Source organism: Hyla sarda, chromosome 6 (genome assembly GCF_029499605.1).
Source record: "Hyla sarda isolate aHylSar1 chromosome 6, aHylSar1.hap1, whole genome shotgun sequence".
NCBI classification, from domain to species: domain Eukaryota; kingdom Metazoa; phylum Chordata; class Amphibia; order Anura; family Hylidae; genus Hyla; species Hyla sarda.
This window is the reverse complement of record NC_079194.1, coordinates 189,854,851-189,876,019: the sequence shown is the minus strand read 5'-3', so window position 1 is coordinate 189,876,019 and position 21,169 is coordinate 189,854,851.

Here is a 21,169-nt window from a genome sequence, read left to right as displayed (position 1 = left end):
CACAAAATGTAGTGAATGAAGTGATTCATTACCATGAAGCACGAGGACATTTGGATTTGATCGTAATCAAATTTTTCATGAAATTCAGAACTAATTCGACTTTGTCGGCTTCAATTTGGACATCTCTACCAATAATGTTCAGTAGGATGTAAAAAGCCCTGTAATTTGTTGAAACTTCTAGTCTTTCAAATCTGAAGAAGCTTGTTGGTGGTTCCCTCAAGAAAGTCTGGGTTGTTTGTCAGTGGAAGATCCTTAGAACAGCTATAGGAAAAACTCATGTCTTTACCAAGAGTCTTTTATGTAGAAATTGAATGATGTCTGGAAGCAAGGTAAAAAAAAAGTGACCTATGTAGGATGGTGTGCCAACTGCCTTTCTAGCATCATATTTATAGCTTTCTTCTTTCCCACGTACATTTAGTGAAAATAGAGGTAATCATATTAATACCACTTAAGCAACATATAAAGAGCTATGTACAAATAAAGTAATTAATCTTAGACCAAAATGATTGTTCATGAGAACAAAAATGTAGAGACTTTTAGCTGGGTTATATTACTGTCAAAAATCAACTAAGTTGGCAGTTTTCAAGAGCAGGTAGAGTACTTTGTCCTGCTTTGCCCCACCTGGGATATCAGCCAAAGGGGATCTGTCTTTTGAAGGATCCCCCCCCTCGTATTAACCTCTTAAAGCGTACCCGTCAGATCCAACAATTTTTTTATATATCAGTCAGCACCTAATCCTGACCATATACATCTATTTTTTATGTGTCTAGCACCTTTATTTTTTTTATTACACTTTTAATTTAGCTCACTACTCTGAATTCCTCTCAAAGGGAGGGGGTGTGGCCTCCCTGTGCAGGTCTCCACCCCCTCCCTCAGTATGCTGTCTGCTCACATCTCCCCTAACATTAGCAAAACTACAACTCCCAGCTTGTCCTCACTAACAGCAGCGGGACATAAGCTGACAATGGGAGGATTTTTCCTCCAGCTATGAGCCCTGCGCTCACTGCCGTCAATCAAGGAAGTGGGTCCATGACGCATGGACACAGTAGGACTATAATGTGTCCAAGCAGGCAGGGAGAGGCAGTTGTTTGACTGGCTTTTTCAGTATGAAATACTGAAAATTTTATGATGAAAGCAATTGCAAAACCTATTGGTTTTGCATGCTTTACAACATATCAAAAGTTTTTGTATCTGACAGTGTCCATTCAAGGACACAGGCCGTAGGGGTATACCCTTGTGTCCTGGCAGTTAAGGGCGCAGGGCGTAACTGTATGCCACGGTCCTGTTACTGGGTTTTGAAGCGTGCTCACAAGATGAGCACCCTTCATACCCTGTGGGTTCTGACAGCTATGAGTAGCCAGGACCCAGGGTTAATGCCAGACATTGCTGATTGGGCCAATGTCCAGCATTAACCCTTTAGACACCAGAATCAAAATTTATTTCAGCATCTGTAATGTTAAAAAAAAAGATCCCCGCAGCTCAGTGGAGCTGATCAGGACCATTGTGGGGAAATTGCAATGTCCCAATCAGCTCAGAGGACGGCGGGAGGGCCTTTACCTGTCTCCTTGCCGTCTGATCGGTGCTTTGATGCTCCCAGCCAGCCATGGCAGACTGGAGCAGCAGAGCACCGATCACATTGAACAATGCTGAGCCAAAGCTTAGCATTGAACAGTGTATGCAATCAAATGATTTGCCTGTTATAGACCCCTATGGTCAACAAAAAAAAAGTGTAAAAAAAAATAAATAATTTTGAATAAGCTGCTCCCCTAATAAAAGTTTGAATCACCCCCATTTACAATTTCTTAAATAAAATAAAGGTCAAACGTATGTGGTATCGCTGCATGCCTAAGTGTCCAAACTATTCAAATATAAGGTTAATTAAACCACGCAGTCGATTGCGTACACATAAAAAAATACCAAGGTCCAAAATTGTGCATCTCTGGTCATTTCATACACCATAAAAAATTTATAAAAAGCGATCAAAAAGGGCCATCAAAACAAATATGGTGCCAATAAAAACCACACACCACGGCGTGAAAATTAAGCCCTCATATAGCCCCTTATGCGGAAAAGTAAAAAAGTTCTGAGTCAGAAGATGATAATATTAACATACTAATTTTGGTGCATGAAGTCATATTTTGTTTTTTAAGTAGCAAAATAAAATAAAGCCTACATTAATTGGGTATCCTTGTAACTGCATAGACCTACAGAATAAAGTTAAGGTGTAATTTTTACCGAAAATTGCACTGTGAAGAAACCAAAGCCCCCACAAGTTACAAAATTGTGTCTTTTGTTTTACCTCAAATTTTTTTTTGTTTCGCCACAGATTGTTATAAAATAAGTAATGTCATCACAAAGTACAATTTGTAAAATAAAATAAAAAAACAAGCCCTTATATGGGTCTGTAGGTGCAAAATTTAAAGCATTATGATTTTAGAGGGAGGAGGAAAAAATGGAAGAGTAAAAACTGAAATTGTCAGGGTCCTTAAATGGGTACTCTGGTGGAATTTTTTTTTTTTTTTTAATCAACTGGTGCAGGAAAGCTAAACAGATTTGTAAATTATTTCTATTAAAAAGTTTTTACCCTTCCAGTGCTATTTAGCAGCTGTATGATACACAGGAAATTATTTTCATTTTGAATTTATTTTTTGTCTTGTCCACAGTGCTCTCTGTTCGTGTCAGGAACTGTCCAGAGAAGCATAGGTTTGCAATGGAGAATTTATTCTGCTCTGGACAGTTCCTGATACGGGCACCAGGTGTCAGCAGAGAGCACTGTGGACAAGACAAAAAAGAAATTCAAAAAGAAAACAATTTCCTCTGTAGCATACAGCTGCTAAAAAGTACTGGAAGGGTAAAGATTTTTTAATATAAGTCATTTACAAATCTGTTTAACTTTCTGGCAAGAGTTGATTTAAAAAAAATTCCACCGGAATACTCCTTTTTAAATCAACTGATGCCAAAAAGTTAAACAGATTTGTCAATTACTTCTATCCAAAAAATCTTAATCCTTCCAGTATTAATTAGTTGCTAAATACGAGAGAGGAAATTATTTATTTTCTGTCCATTTTAGGAACTGTCCAGAGCAGTGTATATTTGCTATGGTGATTTTTCTCCTGCTCTGGAAAATTCCTGACACAGACAGAGGTGTCAGCAGAGAGCACTGCGACAGACAGTAAAGAAATCAAAAAAAGAAAAGAATTTCCTCTGTAGTATTCAGCAGCTAATAAGTACTGAAAGGATTAAGATTTTTTTACAGAAGTAATTTACCAATCTGTTTAACTTTTTGGCACCAGTTGATTTAAAAAAAAAATGTTTTCCACCGGAGTACCCCTTTAAGGCCAAAATGGGCTGAGTCCTTAAGGAGTTAAAGTCACTTCCCGTTACTTTATAAGAAACCTGGTCAGAAAGCAGAGTTTATTCAGTAGTATAAAAAAAATCATGCATCTGTGTTGTATTCTAAACATTATATATGCTCATGGCATGCATCTAGAAGCAAGTTATGTTACTATCTTTCTGAATAAGAAGTTGATTTAAAGGTGTACTCCCGCAGAAAACCTTTTTTTTCTAAATCAACTGGTGCCAGAAAGTTAAACAGATTTGTAAATTACTTCTATTAGAAAATCTTAATCTTTCCAGTACTTTTTAGGGTCTGTGTACTACAGAGGAAGTGTTTTTTTTTTTAACACAGAGCTCTCTGCTGACATCATGACCACAGTGCTCTCTGCTGACATCTCTGTCCATTTTAAGAACTGTCCAGAGAAGCATATGTTTGCTATGGGGATTTTCTCCTACTCTGGACAGTTCTTAAAATGGACAGGGATGTCAGCAGAGAGCACTGTGGTCATGATGTCAGCATAGAGCTCTGTATTCCAAAAATAAAATAATTTCCTCTGTAGTACTCAGCTGCTAATAAGTACTGGAAGGATTAAGATTTTTTAAGAGAAGTAATTTACAAATGTGTTTAACGTTCTGGCACCAGTTGATTTTTTTAAAAAAAAGTTTTCCACTGGAGTACCCCTTTAAGAATTTTAGGCTTCAGGTTTGTGCTGATCAGGGTGAGTATCCAGCTTCACTGTTAACAGAGGAAGAGCCCAATGTGGTGTTCAACCAAAGTTTTGTGTTTTGAAAAAAACATTAATCTGTGCTAAAGGGTTTCTTGTAAGAAATTTATACTAACCTATAAGGCTGCATTCCCACCATTACATGGCCATGGACCCAATCATAGTCTGCTAGTGACTATGATCTGATCATTTTCTTAGCATGTCTGGTCATTTTCTCAGCATGCCACAAATGTCTGTCAAAAATCTGACATGCTGAGAAAATGACCAGATCGTAGTCACTAGCAGACTACGATCGGATCCGCAGCCCCATAATAGTTAATGGGTCCGTACATGTCTGTGCACAAATATGATTTCAGCCGATTTGAGCTTCTGAAATTGTATATGTGCAGCGGACACTCAAATCTTGGTGGAAATGCAGCCTAAACTACATATATAGATGGCAGAGCTCCATCATTTGCTTATTAGGGGATCACCATTTAACATTTCATGAAACTATTTGCACAACTGCATAACAATAGGGGATCTAGAGATATGGGTTGTAAGAGAGTCTTGTTGGGTGACAAACCCACAGGAGTGTCAATTAGATATTTTAAGCTATGCCAATTTAGTCTCTGGGCAGCTCGAGTACACCTGGCTGCCCAATGAAAGCAAGTCAAATTACACTTGCGCAGGGTGACTGACTGTTAATTTCATTATGCTATCAGGCTAAATGCCATGAGAGATGATATGTTTAAACGGTTCAACCTGGTTGTGCCCAATGTACCCCTAATATATGTATACTTCAATCCAAAACTTTATAATTCCCCAAAATGTTTTATTAGAATGAACAAAGGTGCAAGTGAATGCATAACCAATCCTAACCCATAAAAAATGCCCAATGTGCACACACCACTTGTGTGTACTTGTGCCCAATGTGCACACACCACAATGTTGTCACACCACTTACACTTCTTGTCATTTTTATTTCATAAACAACTTTTCCATCATATAATTAGTGTTTCCTCGCACTACAGTTCATGTCATTCTCACATTCAATTGCACTATGATAGTGTGTGCACTCACCAACATTCACACATTACTTATCCATGCCCAGAACAGATATCAGTGTCTTGTTTTTGTCACATACGCTAGTCATTGCTCACAACCTCATGCTTCTTTTTTCATCACTCGTCAATTCCACATGAGTTCACACAAGAGATTTGTGTTTTCATGCCTACTCATACTCAGATATGCATTTCTATGTATTCCTTGACATGCTATTATTTATCGGTATGTTTATTGGCAATTTTTGTTCTGTAATACTTTGATATAACATGTAGGTGTTACCTTTCATGTAGGTGTATATATCCTCCTCCCATTGTCCTGATATGCAGTACTGCATATCATTGTATTAACATTTTGTAACTATTTTCACTCTCATGTACCTGGATTAATCATTTTCTTTCTTTGCAGTGTACCATGCTTTGCTATGTTATTTTATACTCTCTTTGTACCTTATTGATCCAGTCTTGTATTGTATCATGCTGTACTACTGCAATGTTTTGACACTTTTAATGAACTTTGCCTGTTTGATACCAAAAATATTCCCCCACACAAACATGCTTTGGACTTATTAGTCCTTATACACATTGGGTCAAATTGAAGCCTAAACAGTAATCACTATGAAGAGTATGAGCTGATAATGTAGTATGCTGTGGCCACTGGACTAGTACTGGTGCAAATGAATACCATCCTTGCTCAGGGATCCAGGGAATGTCATTCATGCTCCAAATTAAATTTTCGGAGAGTAATATATACAAATAAGGTGTTTCTGATTTCACACAGACTTCTTTTTAATATAATTTTGCTACCCATACAGTTTTAAATCAATTTTGTACTAGAATATTCGTAGATTTTTCAGTCTAGTAATATATAGTGTCATATCTGTATAAAATCAAAACTGCTGACAGCCCCAGAAAGGCTTTAGGGGGAGAGTGGAAGAATACCTGAAAGCAGTTGTTTACATGCCCTGGCTGCTTTAAGTCCAGAAGGTACAATATTCTTGTTCTATGCACAGAGCTCACTCTATGAGAAGCATTCTCATCATGACTGGAAGCTCTAGCTTGGTCATAGGGTCTGATTTAGAAGTTTAGGGTTTGAATTAAATTTGGGGTCTTACCTAAGATCTGAATTAACATACAAAAGTTTGGCGTTTGGCCCAGGACTTTCTAGGTAAAATGCACAGTTGTTAATTTATTCACAGTTCTAGAAGGAATAATAGAGGGGGGGTTTTTTTGGACTAAAACAGAGATGTCAGGAAAGATGACAAGCTCTCTCTAAACAAACACTGTTTTAACAGTTATAAAAGCATTACTAGTACGAGTGAATACAATCAACCATGTAATATATCTCATCTCAGAAAAGTGTTTTTTTTCTAAACTTAAAAGGCTCTTTTACTGTTTTCCCCTCCCAACTCACTATTTATCTGAAAAACTGCTCAAGTATGTCTTGTGACTGATAAGTTCCCCAAGGTTACAACTGCCCATACATATCTGCGGAAATAGGAAAAGAGATTGGAGAGAGGAATGCCTTGACAAATCCAGACACAGAGCCTTTAGAGAAATTTCTGGAATTTCAGTGAGTATTAGTTCCTATCTCAAAGCTTACACTACTCAGTGTTGCTCTAAAATGTCCTCAATGCTGATCCTACTTCCTGGGGTGTGGATAGAGGCAATTTCCTTTTCCGTATGCGTGCAACATATATGCTAGCATATTGTTTTATATTTGTTGTTTACAATTATCTAGATAACTGTCAGAATGGGCAGGAATAAGTGTAGCCCTGAGCTCATCCACGGCCACTTTCCCTGAAACATTAAGCCACAGATTCTCAACTGGATGACGGTCCCTATTTTGAGTAAGTGCAGTAGCGTAACATGGTCCAAAACAATAAACCAACCATTGCACAGAGAAGCAGGTCAGGATACAACGGGTTAACCCAGGCAAACTACAAGAAACACAGGGAATAAACACATAAACAGAGAGAGAGTGGTCAAACAAGGTAGGTCAAAACTGAAATAACAGTAAAGGCACCAAATCAGTAACCAGAGTAGTAGTTACAAGCTGAGGTCAGAATACATAGCTTAAATAGGCAAGGAGAATACAAGAGCTAGTGCAAAAGAATTTAACACAAGTTAGGACCAAGCAGAGTATCTAGGTATTTATATTAAAGGGGTACTCCGCACCCCTAGACATCATATCCCCTATACAAAGGATAGGGGATAAGATGTCAGATCGCCGGGATCTCGGCTGCTGCACCCACCTGTATGGCTTCCACCTCACACCGGCAACGCTGGAGGCTTCAGAGCCACACCACAATGGTGGATGAGCGTGACATCACGACTCACGTGTGACATCAAGCCCCGCCCCCTCAAAGCAAGTATATGGGATGTCCGCCACACTCCCTCCCATAGACTTGCATTGACGCCACACGGGGCGGAGTCGTGATGTCACGCTCGTCCGCCATTGTGGTCGGGCTCCGAAGCTTACAGCGTTGCCGGCGTAAGGTGGAAGCCATACAGGTGGGTGCAGCGGCCGAGATCCCAGGGGCCCCCAGCATCCCAGGGGATAATATGTCAGAATAGGTCAAAACCAGATCCTATTGATTACAATACAAATGTTATGATATATATATATATATATATATATATATATATATATATATATATATATACAGTACAAATCAAAAGTTTGGACACACCTTCTCATTCAAAGAGTTTTCTTTATTTTAATGATTATGAAAATTGTTGATTCACACTGAAGGCATCAAAACTGTGAGTTAACACATGTGGTGAATTATAGACATAACAAAAAAGTGTGAAACAACTGAAAATATGTCATATTCTAGGTTCTTCAAAGTAGTCACCTTTTACTTTGATTACTGCTTTGGCATTCTTGGCATTCTCTTGATGAGCTTCAAGAAGTAGTCACCTGAAATGGTCTTCCAACAGTCTTGAAGGAGTTCCCAGAGATGCATATCACTTGTTGGCCCTTTTGCCTTCATTGGGTTCAGGTCTGGTGACCGTGGAGGCCAGGTCATCTGGCGCAGCACCCCATCACTCTCCTTCTTGGCCAAATAGCCCTTACACAGCCTGGAGGTGTGTTTGGGGTCATTGTCCATTGTTGGCACTGCCATGCACTTTGGTACACACCGACAGGCTCAAGGACTGGCCCACCTTCTGTTCCACAAAATTGTTCAGGGCTGGTACTGCCTTCTTCACAAGGAATTGACGGCTTTGGACTCTCCACCTCGGCTCGACACAAGCCATTAGTTCTCTGAAAGGTGCAGAGTCCACCACTTAAGAAGGGAGGGACTGCAGCACTAGCAACTTGGACAGGAGAAAATTCAGCTTCTGCACGGTTGAATGAGTGGGCCCATACTGTTTTCTCTTGGACATGGCTTAGAAATGGTTGACTCAAAGTACGAGGAGCAGGAGCTTCTGGAGCGACAGAAAATGGGTATGACAAACAGTTCCCTTCGGCTGAGGTGGTGGAGCCTTGACTGGCTGAAACAGGGAGCGGCATGTCACTGGTCGATGCAGCAGGCTGGACCAACACATTGGAGCCACGGTTCTCCCAGATTGCTTCATGGTGATGCTGCATATGTTGACGCAGGGCCGTGGTGCCAACATTAAGACCCTGTCCAAGCTTCACATTCTGCCGACACATCTTGCATGTGGCCAGGTGAACATCCTCCGGATGCTTGATGAAAAACTGCCACACTGCCGAGTAGCTGAGTTTCCCACCAACAGTCTGCACTGATTGACTGCTACTGCCGCCGACTCCAGGAACCCCTGCTCCACTACCTCCCGGGAAGGTAGGCTACCGTGAAGCTGGTAATCTACCTCGGGGACGTTTTGCTCCAGACTTTCCACTTCTGCCACCATGCTGACTGCCAACCATGATACCACCTTGCTGGCTCAGCTGCTACCTAACAGGCAACTTGCAACCCTCTTCTCCAGATGATGATGAAGCCCCTTCTGCACCCAGCTCCCATGTGTGATCATCTTCATCGTGTTGTGTCTGCATGTCACTGATGTCCTCCTGAGGTTCCTCAACAGTGTCTGATTCAGGAGCCGGAATACTCGCAACACCACCTCCCACGCCATTCTCCTTATAACTACTTGCCCGCTTAGTGGAGGAAGCGGCGGATGTCTCCTCCACTTCTTGGCCAAGCAGTAGCTGCTGACTGTCCTCTATATCGTCCTCACTAAATTGTGCAGCTGAACCCACAGCATAAGATACTTCTGTGGGGAAAGGGACAGCATAGGACAGAGGCAATGGGAGGACATGGACTGCTCCTGAGCCATACCAACTGAGGGTTGTGTCTGAGGAACCCACTGACTGTTTACTGGGGTTGTAAGATGTCACTTGTGTTGAAGTGGATGACCGTGTTAACCAATCAATGACGGCAGATGGGTTGCTGGTTGAGACCCAATACCTCCACGCTGTGACTCCTAGTGTGCTGAGACCTCTGCCTGATGAATTAAGGCCTCTGCCACTCCTCTGTGCATGTCCTTGCACTTCTCGGCCTTACATACTTAATGCGTATATGAGGGGAGTACACTACCCTCCACTACGCTTAAAACAGTATTTGTCTACCACACCCGCAGGTGTGTACTTTTGACTGGCCTTTTACAGTGACTTTGCCCTTAAGACTTTAACAGGAACAAAATGTGAAATCACTTAGATGTACATATGTGGTATGCACTCATGAGGGGAGGACAATGCGCTCCAGTATGCTTAAAACAGTATTTGTCTACAACACCAGCATTTGTCGACAACACCAGCATTCACAGTATCTAGACCCTTAAGACTTTAACAAGAATAATATGATACACCATTTAGATGTATGTCAGGGTCCCATCCACTCATAGGTGGCTTTTGATTTTAATTTGACAGTGTATCCTGCATGTCACCCAGTCAGAGGCTGTGTGCTCAGCAGAAGGTGACTTGATTTAGCATGTTAGGGCCCCATCTGAAATTAGGCCACAGCAGCGGTCACCCGTATATTAGCTAGTTGTGTTGGCTATTTTTCTTTTTGGTGTTTATGCTTTACAAACAAGGGGGATTGGCACCTTCTCTACCCCTCCCTGTTTAAAGGAGGTTTTAAATTGGTAGTGGATCCTGCATGTCACCCATTCAGAGGCCATATGCTCAGCAGAAGGTGAGTGGATCAAGCATGTCAGGGTCCCATCCGAAATGAGGCCACCTTGGCTTACTGGATGGGGGAAACCTTTTGATCAAAAAGTGCGCTAAGAGACTCAATGTTTTGACCAAGTGTGCTGCTGCAACCTTTCTTTCTTTTTTGCACCACTTAGATGTACATATGTGGTATGAACTTATGAGGGGAGGATAATGTGCTCCAGTACGCTTAAAACCGTATTTGTCTACAACACCAGCAGGTGTGTTCTTTTGACTGGCCTTTCACAGTATCCAGGCCCTTAAGATTTTAACAGGAACAAAATGGTACACCAATTAGATGTACGTATGTGGTATGCACTTATGAGGGGAGGACAATGCGCTCCAGTATGCTTAAAACAGTATTTGTCTACAACACCAGCAGGTGTGTTCTTTTGACTGGCCTTTCACAGCATCTAGGTCCTTAAGACTTTAACAGGAACAAAATGGTACACCAATTAGATGTACATATGTGGTATGCTCTTATGAGGCGAGGACAATGCGCTCCAGAATGCTTAAAACAGTATTCGTCTACGACACCAGCAGGTGTGTACTTTTGCCTGGCCTTTCAAAGTATCTAGGCTCTTAAGACTTCAGCAGGAGCAAAATCGTACACCACTTAGAAGTACGCACAGGTTACACTTAATCGAGGACAATATGCTTTTAGTGCTCTGCTCACCCTATATGGCTGGCTACTATTAGCTTTTCAGTTGTTGTACACACCAGTGCTGCAGCACACAGATGCTATATACTACACCCAAAATTGCATTCCCTTACCTATCAGTGCTTCTAGGCTTGATTGGAGCTTGAGGTGAATTGCTGCTATAAAAAAGCTTTTCTGTGCAACACACCGCTCTCTATCCCTTTCTGCTCTCTCTCTCTCTCTCTCTCTCTCTCTCTCTCTCTCTCTCTCTCTCTCTCTCTCTCACCGCACTAAATGGAGTTTAATGAAACAATTTGCGGCAACATCTGCATTCGTTGCAAATAATTTTTTTCCTGAAATTCGTAACGAATTTGGATTCATCAGATTCGATTCCATCATGCCTAACCTCCACCATGGGAGCACAAAAGTGGGTCAACAATGTTTAGCTTTATTTATTTGTTAATACATTTGGACCCATGAAACAGATACAAATTAACATAATCTCCAGCAGTTAAAGTGCAGGTCTCTTGTGTTTCACTGTGTGTTGGTTATCCTTCATGACCCTTATGTTTCAGTAATAAAATAAATCATGTAAAAATCTGAAGGTCAGAGCAAAAGCTGTTGTAGCTCTCAATTCACTTGACAGCTGTGGTTAAATTATTCTCTATTGCTTTACTTCTTTTATATTGTATGTATTATGTTCATATATTAATTGCCATTTTTAAAGACATCTTTGTAAATAGATTTGAAACATTTATAATTCAACTTGTGAATTGCCCCTATGGGACATAGTGAGAAAATTATAGATAGATAGATAGATAGATAGATAGATAGATAGATAGATGTACAGATAGATATGTGCTCTGATGACTTTGTAAGGGTTTTCTTTTTCTTTTTAACTGGCTTCAAGATTTACAGCTATGAAAAGGGTTGCATGATTTGGGAAGTATATGTCCACTAGTTTTTGTGGATAGGAGTTATTGGCCTCTGTGTCTGTTTCTACAATCATTTTTAATAAACAATATTTAGTACAGAATGCAAGTATCAGAACATTCTCTGACAGGCTCAGGTTTTCTAACGGCAGCCGGCACACCCCTCCATGTATCTCTGGAGGGGCGTGCCGGCTGCTGCGTCATGCGGGGATGGAACGCCATCATTCCTGTACATTGCCATGGCCCCGTACAAGAGATCGCAGGGGCCCCAGTGCTCGGACCCCCTGTGATCTAAAGTTAAGAACACAACAGATCTCCTTTAACATCATATTTTGATAGTTCGGACATTTACGCACGTGGCGATACCAAATATGTTTGCAAAAAAAATAAAATAAATAAATAAAGAAATAACAATTTTCCTTTTTATTGGGGGAGGGGATTTTTCACTTTTTTGTTTACTATCTATAGCAATCATTTGATTGCTAATAATGTTTAATGCTATTATCGGTCATTTTCTGCACTGGTTTGCTCAATCTCAGACGAGAGAAGGCGACACCGGGAGATGGACGGAGGCAGGTGAGGGGACCTCTGTCCGCCATTACAGATGATCGGATCGCTACGGCAGCGATGCGGGAGATCGGATCATCTATTTTAACATGTGCATTGCCGCAGATGCCATGATCTGTACTGATCACGGCATCTGAGGGGTTAATGGCGACATCTGCACGATCGAGGATGTCGGCCATTATGGCGGGTCCCCAACTGCTCATAGCAGCCGTAACCTGTCGTGTATGACATGAGCACCTCTCCGATGCTCGTGGTCATACACAGGATGTAAATGTATGTCCTGGTGCGCAAAGTAGCGCCAAACCAGGACGTAGATTTACGTCCATGGTCGTTAAGGGGTTAGGCATACTTATTATGTTAAAGGTAATGCAATAATACAAAAGCTATGAAAACTATCCAACCTTGTATTTTTAATGTATTGACCCACAGAATAAAGAAAACATGTATGCTTCACTGTCAACTGCACTGCATTAAAACTAAATTGGAAAGAGAAACAGATGATCCAGCAGATTTTCTTTATTGGGTCAAATACAGACAGGAACTGTAAACGCCGACGCATTTCGGACCTATGCACGGTCCTTAGTCATGGCATACAAAATTATAAAAATACACACATTATATATAAAATCTTAACGTCATGTGACCATTCATTTGCATGATGAGAAAAAGCTGGAAAACCTGGAATGGATCTTACACTAGAACATCTCAAAGCTACATATTGTAAAACCCGGACTGTCATACTTCTATTTTTATTATTGATATTTTTATTTCTTCAATTTTTTCTAAATTATTATATAGATTATCATATTGTATCTTTTGTTCTTAGAAAATAGACACCATTGCTTGTATGTTGGTTTAAATATGGGCTAGACAGATAAATAAAAGGAAAAGAAAAGAAAAACTGTGGACACCCTGAGTATATTCATACTATACTGCTCCTATGTCCAATCTTAACAGGATAGAATAAGATCTTGCCTTAAATTCATACCTAGCGGTTGGCGTGTGTCCAGTTGGAATATCCAAAAGAACTCAAGTTTTAAAATGGCCCTGCGATGATCTCCTCCTCTGGTATGTCGATGTACTTTTTCTATTCCCATCACTCTCAAGGAACCCACATCCCCTCCATGGATGTCTCTAAAGTGCCGTGACAAAGAGGACACATTAAAATTAATTCCCTTGGCATCCGAAATGTGTCTTCTAATACGGCACTTGAGAGCGTTCATACATACTGCATTGTACATTTTAGACATATTGCTAAATATACCACATATGTGGAATTGCAGTTTATGTAGGTTTTAACACTATAGGACCTATTGTTACTACATGACAAAAAAGTATTAGATACCTCTACATGGTTGCAAGTGATACATTGTTTATGACCACATTTCCAGCTCCCTGGAAAATTCAACCATGTGGGTTTTATCTTATTTTTACTAGGGTCCACAAAGAGACTTGGTGACAGCTGGGATCCCAAAGAGGGTCCCTGCTTTGCTACAGCCTGTATGGAATGAACCTGAAAATTTCGCAGGACCAGGTCCTGTTCTAATATCGGTAAATACTTTTTCATGATATTTTTTATATTGTAAAACTGTCTGCTATAAGATGTAATGAATTTGGGTAGTACTTGTTTGGATTTGAAGGGATCACAACAATAATTATGATTTCTTTTTAATTTGTTTTAATTAATTTATCGCGATCGGTGTACTCATTTACTCTGTATGTTCAATGTTGAACTTGCTCCCACCACAGTGAAGCAGTACCATATCATTGGGATCCATTACAAAAATGGAGACGGAACTAAAGGAGGCAGCTGGAGACACGAGCAGTTCCTTACAACCCATAGAGGATTTGGACCGTGCTGCAAAAGCGAGTGCGGCTTATGAAACAGAAGCGGCTCGTGCGGACACAGATGCCTCACAGGATATCATTGGCAAGATGAGAAATTTGGAAACCATTAAGATCAAAGAAATGAAACTATGGTGGGACTACAAAGCTTTGTCCACATATTTGGAGAAAGATATGGTACCACATGGATTACGACTAAAGAAAAAACCCACAAGAGTCTTTTCCTCTACTTTTCAAAATAAATGGGACTCTGCTTTGTTGGATTGCTCCAAAAAAATAATTGGATATATTGTGGAGGAAGAGGAGCTGGAGCTAGCAACGCTTCAAAAACAAATGCAAGAGCTACAAGTGGGTTTGGAGAATTATCGAGACACAGAGGATTTTAAAAAATGAATATACAAATTGAAGAAAAAGTAAAAACCGTGGAAAAAACTATAATGGATATAAAATAAGAAAAATTTAAACGGGATCTAACTGACTAAAAAGAGGATTCCGTGTTTTCCAGGTTTAATCCAAAAGGTGCCTCAAATCCATCCACACCACGCTCTATTTTACGTTCCAGTTCAGACAGCCGTGAAAGCGGTAAAAATAAGAACCGGAACCGCAAACGAAAAAACTCAAAAAGACGAAGACAAGTAAGCTTTTCAGATGTGGATACTTCTCGAGAGGCCACATCTTCAGCTGAAAACTGGTCTTACACAGAGGAGGCTGCTGGACAACTCGTAGTGGGGATCAAAGGTCCGGGCTCCCCAAAGGACGTACCAGGAGAGCGGGACGAAAACATAAGATACCCTCTAAGATCATACACACCACGCAAGTAAATCAGTCTGTTATAAATTTATCAAGTTATGCTATATCTGAAACACTGACATTATTGCTTGGTCGAGGTTTGAATTATGTCCCATCATGTGACTTCAAACTTTTCCCCACTATTCTGGACATAAACCGCTGGGCTAGAAAAGTTACTTTAAAAAGACATTTTGCTTTGTGTGAACAGGACAGTACATCTGCTGTGCGATTTGTTTCAGGATCGGATAGCCCTGAAGTGCTTTCTCTTACAGATGGACTTGATGGAGCTCATATGCCCCCTAATCCAGATGAGCATGAGTTGTGTGTTGATTTTGTTGATCAATGTAATATAATGTCTTTGCAAGCATTGAATATGGAGTCTCAGAGCATTTGTGACAGGGTCAATGAATTTAATATATTGAATGCAGGTTTCTATGCAGTGACATCAAGACCAGGTGCACTGGATAGATACCAGGAATTGGTAGAAAAGATCTAGTTAAATTGAGTCACAAACTAAAAAACAATAACCCTCACTCTAATTTGTCCCTACAGGAAAAGAAAGCTTTGGCAGAACTGGGGGACAACCCCAACCTAGTTATAAGAAATGCAGATAAGGGGGGGGGGGGGTAGTTCTGGTAAATGCGGACTGTATAAAAAGTTAAATGAGAGTATTCTAATAGATGATGCAACCTATAAAAAATTAATTGGAGACCCCACACATAAATGTCAACGAATGTTGGGAGAATTGCTAGATGTGGGGGTTAGCATGGGGGTTCTAAACAAGAAGACAAGAGATTATCTGTATGTGGGTGATCCTGTAACCCCAGTCTTCCACTCTCTCCCCAAGGTCCATAAGGGGGAGTTTCCTCCCCCTATGTGACCAATCATGGCCGGAATCGGGGCCTTGGGAGAGAGACTGGGAGACTGGGTTGACAGTTACCTACAACCTTTGGTAAAAATTACACCTACCTATATCCGTGATACGAAACATGTTCTGGAAATAATGCAACGTATGGAGTAGAAGGAGGGATACAGTTGGGCCACATGTGATGTGGTCTCACTGTACCCCTGTATTCCCAATCGGGAGGGCATGAAAGCACTAGCGAGACATCTAGAGGTATACAGCAGATACTCCAAGGACCTGAAGAGATTTATTTTAATGGCAACAGAATTCCTTTTGGAAAATAATTTTTTCATGTTTAATGAACAGTTTTATCTTTAGGTCCGTGGAGCTCCGATGGGAGCTAAGTACTCACCGTCATATGCAAACATTTATATGACCTATTGGGAACCCCCACAACAAACCCCTAGCAACCCCCACAACAAACACATAAAATGGATAGGCCGATACATAGACGATTTGGTCATGATTTGGAGAAGTGATGAGGCAATGTTCAATGACTTCGTACAGTACATTAACAGCAACAATTTAAATGTAAAATTTACATCTGTCATATCACAAAAAAGCATTGCATTTTTAGACGTGGTTCCTCAAGGTCACAACGGTAAAATTGAGATCTCACCCTTCCATAAAGAGGTGGCAGGTAATACGATTTTGCAGGCCACATCCTGCCACCCTCACCATGTGGTGCGGAATATCCCCTACAGGGAGTGGGTGAGACTACGGAGAAATTGTTCCAATTTAACCACTTTTGAAAATGAATCAGATAAATTACAACAGAGACTTCTGGAGAGAGGGTACAGTGAAGTAGATCTAAAAGAGGCTAGACAGAGAGCAAGGGTTTTGGATCGCGATAAAATAATTAAAACAAATAAAAAAATAAATTATAATTATAGTTGTGATCCCTTCAAATCCAAACAAGTATTACCCAAATTCATTACATCTTATAGCGGACAGTTTTACAATATAAAAAATATCATGAGAAAGTATTTACCGATATTAGAACAGGACCGGGTCCTGCGAAATTTTCAGGTGCATTCCATACAGGCTGTAGCAAAGCAGGGACCCTCTTTGGGATCCCAGCTGTCAGCAAGTCTCTTTGTGGACCCTAGTAAAAATAAGATAAAACCCACATGGTTGAATTTTCCAGGGAGCTGGAAATGTGGTCATAAACAATGTATCACTTGCAACCATGTAGAGGTATCTAATACTTTTTTCTCATGTAGTAACAATGGGTCCTATAGTGTTAAAACCTACATAAACTGCAATTCCACATACGTGGTATATTTAGCAACATGTCTAAAATGTAAAATGCAGTATGTAGGCTGTACTATGAACGCTCTCAAGTGCCGTATTAGAAGACACATTTCGGATGCCAAGGGAATTAATTTTAATGTGTCCTCTTTGTCACGGCACTTTAGAGACGTCCATGGAGGGGATGTGGGTTCCTTGAGAGTGATGGGAATAGAAAAAGTACATCGACATACCAGAGGAGGAGATCATCACAGGGCCCTTTTAAATCATGAGTCCTTTTGGATATTCCAACTGGACACACGCCAACCCCTAGGTATGAATTTAAGGCAAGATCTTATTCTATCCTGTTAAGATTGAACATAGGAGCAATATAGTGTGAAATTACTCAGGGTGTCCACAGTTTTTCTTTTCATTTCCTTTTATTTATCTGTCTAGCCCATATTTAAACCAACATACAAGCAATGGTGTCTATCTTCTAAGAACAATAGATAATAACAACAAAAGATACAATATGATAATCTATATAATAATTTAGAAAAAATGAATAAATAAAAATAATAAAAATGGAAGAAGTATGACAGTCCGGGTTTTACAATGGGTAGCTTTGAGATGTTCTAGTGTAAGATCCATTCCAGGTTTTCCAGCTTTTTCTCATCATGCAAATGAATGGTCACATGACGTTAAGATTTTATATATAATGTGTGTATTTTTATAATTTTGTATGCCATGACTAAGGACCGTGTATAGGTCCGAAATGCGTCGGCGTTTACAGTTCCTGTCTGTATTTGACCTAATAAATAAAATCTGCTTTTATCTGCACTACTGGGCTGGATCATCTGTTTCTCTTTCCATACCTATTGGGCTGGAGACGCTGCTGGCCGGATCAGTGCACAGGTGCTGTGAGTGGAGGTGAGCTGTCGGTGTGCTCATTTATTAAAACAAAATTCCCCAACATTTGCTAAATTGTGTTTTGTTTTTTTCAATACCCCCCCCCCCCCAATTTATGGTAAAATTGAAAGACGTTTATACAAAGTACAATTGGTCGCACAAAAAAATGAGCCCTCATATGGGTCTGCAATTGAAAAAAAATATATATAAAGTTGGATGTAGGCCTGCTGTGTCCTTAGGGGTTAACAGCTATCCAGTTTTAGAGAAGGAAACTCCATAGCTTATGCACTCAAACCCAATGGCTAATATATAAAAAATTATACTGGGGTCAGGGGATTTTTTTCTGGGAGGTCTGGGTTGGCAGCACTACCATTCTTAGGATACAGATAAAGTTTAATACTATGGCAGAGCTCCCTGACCCATTTATACTTGCAGTTAGGGATGAGCGAATCAAATCTGACAAAGCTGAATTCGCAATGAATCCGAATATCACCGCGATTCGATTGCACAAATTGCTTCATAAACTCCAATCAGTGCGGTCAAGGCTCCAGAGCATCTAAAATGGCAGATCCACATGTGAAGACATGGGGCAAGGAACTCTGGTAAGGCGGCAAGGTGAGTAGGAGGGATGACCCTGAATCACATGCAGCATGCAGCCTATCATCAGTCAGCCACCCCTGTGATGTCACAGACCTATATATTCGGCAGCCATCTTGCGGCCAGGCATTGCAGCAATTTATTTCAGAGAGAGCGTTTCATTGCAGGGAGAGATAGAGCAGAGTGTGTGTTGCACAGAAAAACAGTTTCATAGCAGTGATTCACCACAAGCCAAAATCATTGCAGAAAAGCACTGACAGGGAAGGGAGAGAGAAAGTACACTTTTGGGTGTAATACACAGTGACTCTACTGCTGCAGTGGTGTGCAACAACTGTAAAGCTAACAGGGGCCATTTAGGGTGAGCATAAAAAGCCATAGTCACCTGATTACTTTGGCTAATACAGGTTGCATAGCGGAGCTTATTGTCCTCCCATAAATGTAACCTGTGCATAGATAGATGATGTACTTTTTTTTTTCCCTGTAAAACTAATTTAAGCCTAGTTACTGTGAAAGGCCAGCCAAAGCTAAACCCTTGTTTTTGTAGCCAAATACATTTTTAAGCGGATGATATTGTCCACCTCTCATAAATGTAACCTGTGCGTACATAGGTGGTATAAATTATTACTATTTTTTTTTTCTGTATAACTAATTTGGGCCTAGTTACTGTGAAAGGCCAGCCAAAGCTACCCGCTTGTTTCTGTAGCCTTATACAGTTTTAAGCATAGCGTATTGTCCACCTTTTTATAAGTGTACACTCTACGTACACCTACATTAGTACATTTAATTTTTCCTGAAAAACTCATTTTGGCCTAGTTACTGTGAAAGGCCAGCCAAAACTACCCACTTGTTTCTGTAGCCTTATACAGTTTGTAGTGGAATGCATAGTCCTCCTCTCATACGTTTAAACTGTATGTACACCTACGTGGTGTCCTTTATATATTTTCCTGTTAAACTAATTTGGGCCTAGGTACTGTGAAAGGCCAGACAAAGCTATACACTTGTTTCTGTAGTCTAATACAGTTTTAAGCATATTGTCCTCCTCTCATGAGTGTAAAATACACGCACTCAGCTAGTGTATAAGTATGTCGGCAGAGAAATTCCAGGACGTGAACAGAGGAGTGGCAGAGACCTAAATTTATCAGGTGCAGGCAGAGGTCGCAGCAGAGTAGAGGTGTGTGGCAGCAGGAGTCACAGCGTGGTCTAACCTCCCGGTGTCAGATAGCAGTCGTGTCTCGACCAGCAGCCATGATTGATTGGTTCACTCGGTCATCCACTTCATCCCATTCAACAGTCGTGGGTTCCTCAGACTCAATCCTCAGTTGGCATGGCCCTCATACTGCTGCAACCTCCAGGCTCTGTCATTGTGCTGCCATATGGTCTCCTCATGCTGATGCTCCAATTGCGGACCAAAAGATCACCGAAGTGATCCACTAATTCCCTATACTTCCCATATATTTTAAAAGGTTTATTCTTTATTAACTCATAACACCAACAGAAAAGGTTAAAAGTTTCTCTCCCATATTCACAGTGCTCATCCTAGTGCCAATCAGGCATCACCTATTGTCTGCCTTTGTGTACCTGCAGTGTGCACACAGTTAAATGGGGGAGTCTGCACTGTATATTAAAACCAGTCCTATGCCCCCCTTGACATGTTTCACCGCAGGATGTGGCTTTGTCAAGAGGTTTTAGTGCCCTAAGTGCCCTTTAGTGACCTGACTCTCCAAGGAGAGCATCCTTTTACAGTATCCCCAAAGTCCACAAAGGACTACATCCCCTGAGGGGATGTACGATCATTTCGATTGATAATATTACCCACGGCCCCAGTCAGTATGTCGACAGTTCATTGCCTCCATTTGTGCATGCACTGCCGTCATACGTCAGAGATGTCTTGAGTCACCTAGAGGGCCTCCACATGGAGAAGGGTAGCTTTATGGCATCTCTGGACGAGCAGACCCTCTACTTATCCAACCCACTAAGACAGGGATGTGAAACAGTGCAATTGTTTCTTAGTACGAGAGGTGTACAATTTACTACCCACAATATATTCATAATGTAACTCCTACAGTTTAACTCCTACGTGTCCTTCCACCAGCAGCGAGGTACAGCCATGGGGAGCCCTTGTGCCATGTCACGATGCCGGCTGGCAGGTAGTGGATCCTCTGTGCCAGAGAGGGATTGGCGTGGACCGTGCTAGAGGATCGGTTCTAAGTCACTACTGGTTTTCACCAGAGCCCGCCGCAAAGCGGGATGGTCTTGCTGCGGCGGTAGTGACCAGGTCGTATCCCCTAGCAACGGCTCAACCTCTCTGGCTGCTGAAGATAGGCGCGGTACAAGGGAGTAGACAGAAGCAAGGTCGGACGTAGCAGAAGGTCGGGGCAGGCAGCAAGGATCGTAGTCAGGGGCAACGGCAGGAGGTCTGGAACACAGGCTAGGAACACACAAGGAAACGCTTTCACTGGCACTAAGGCAACAAGAT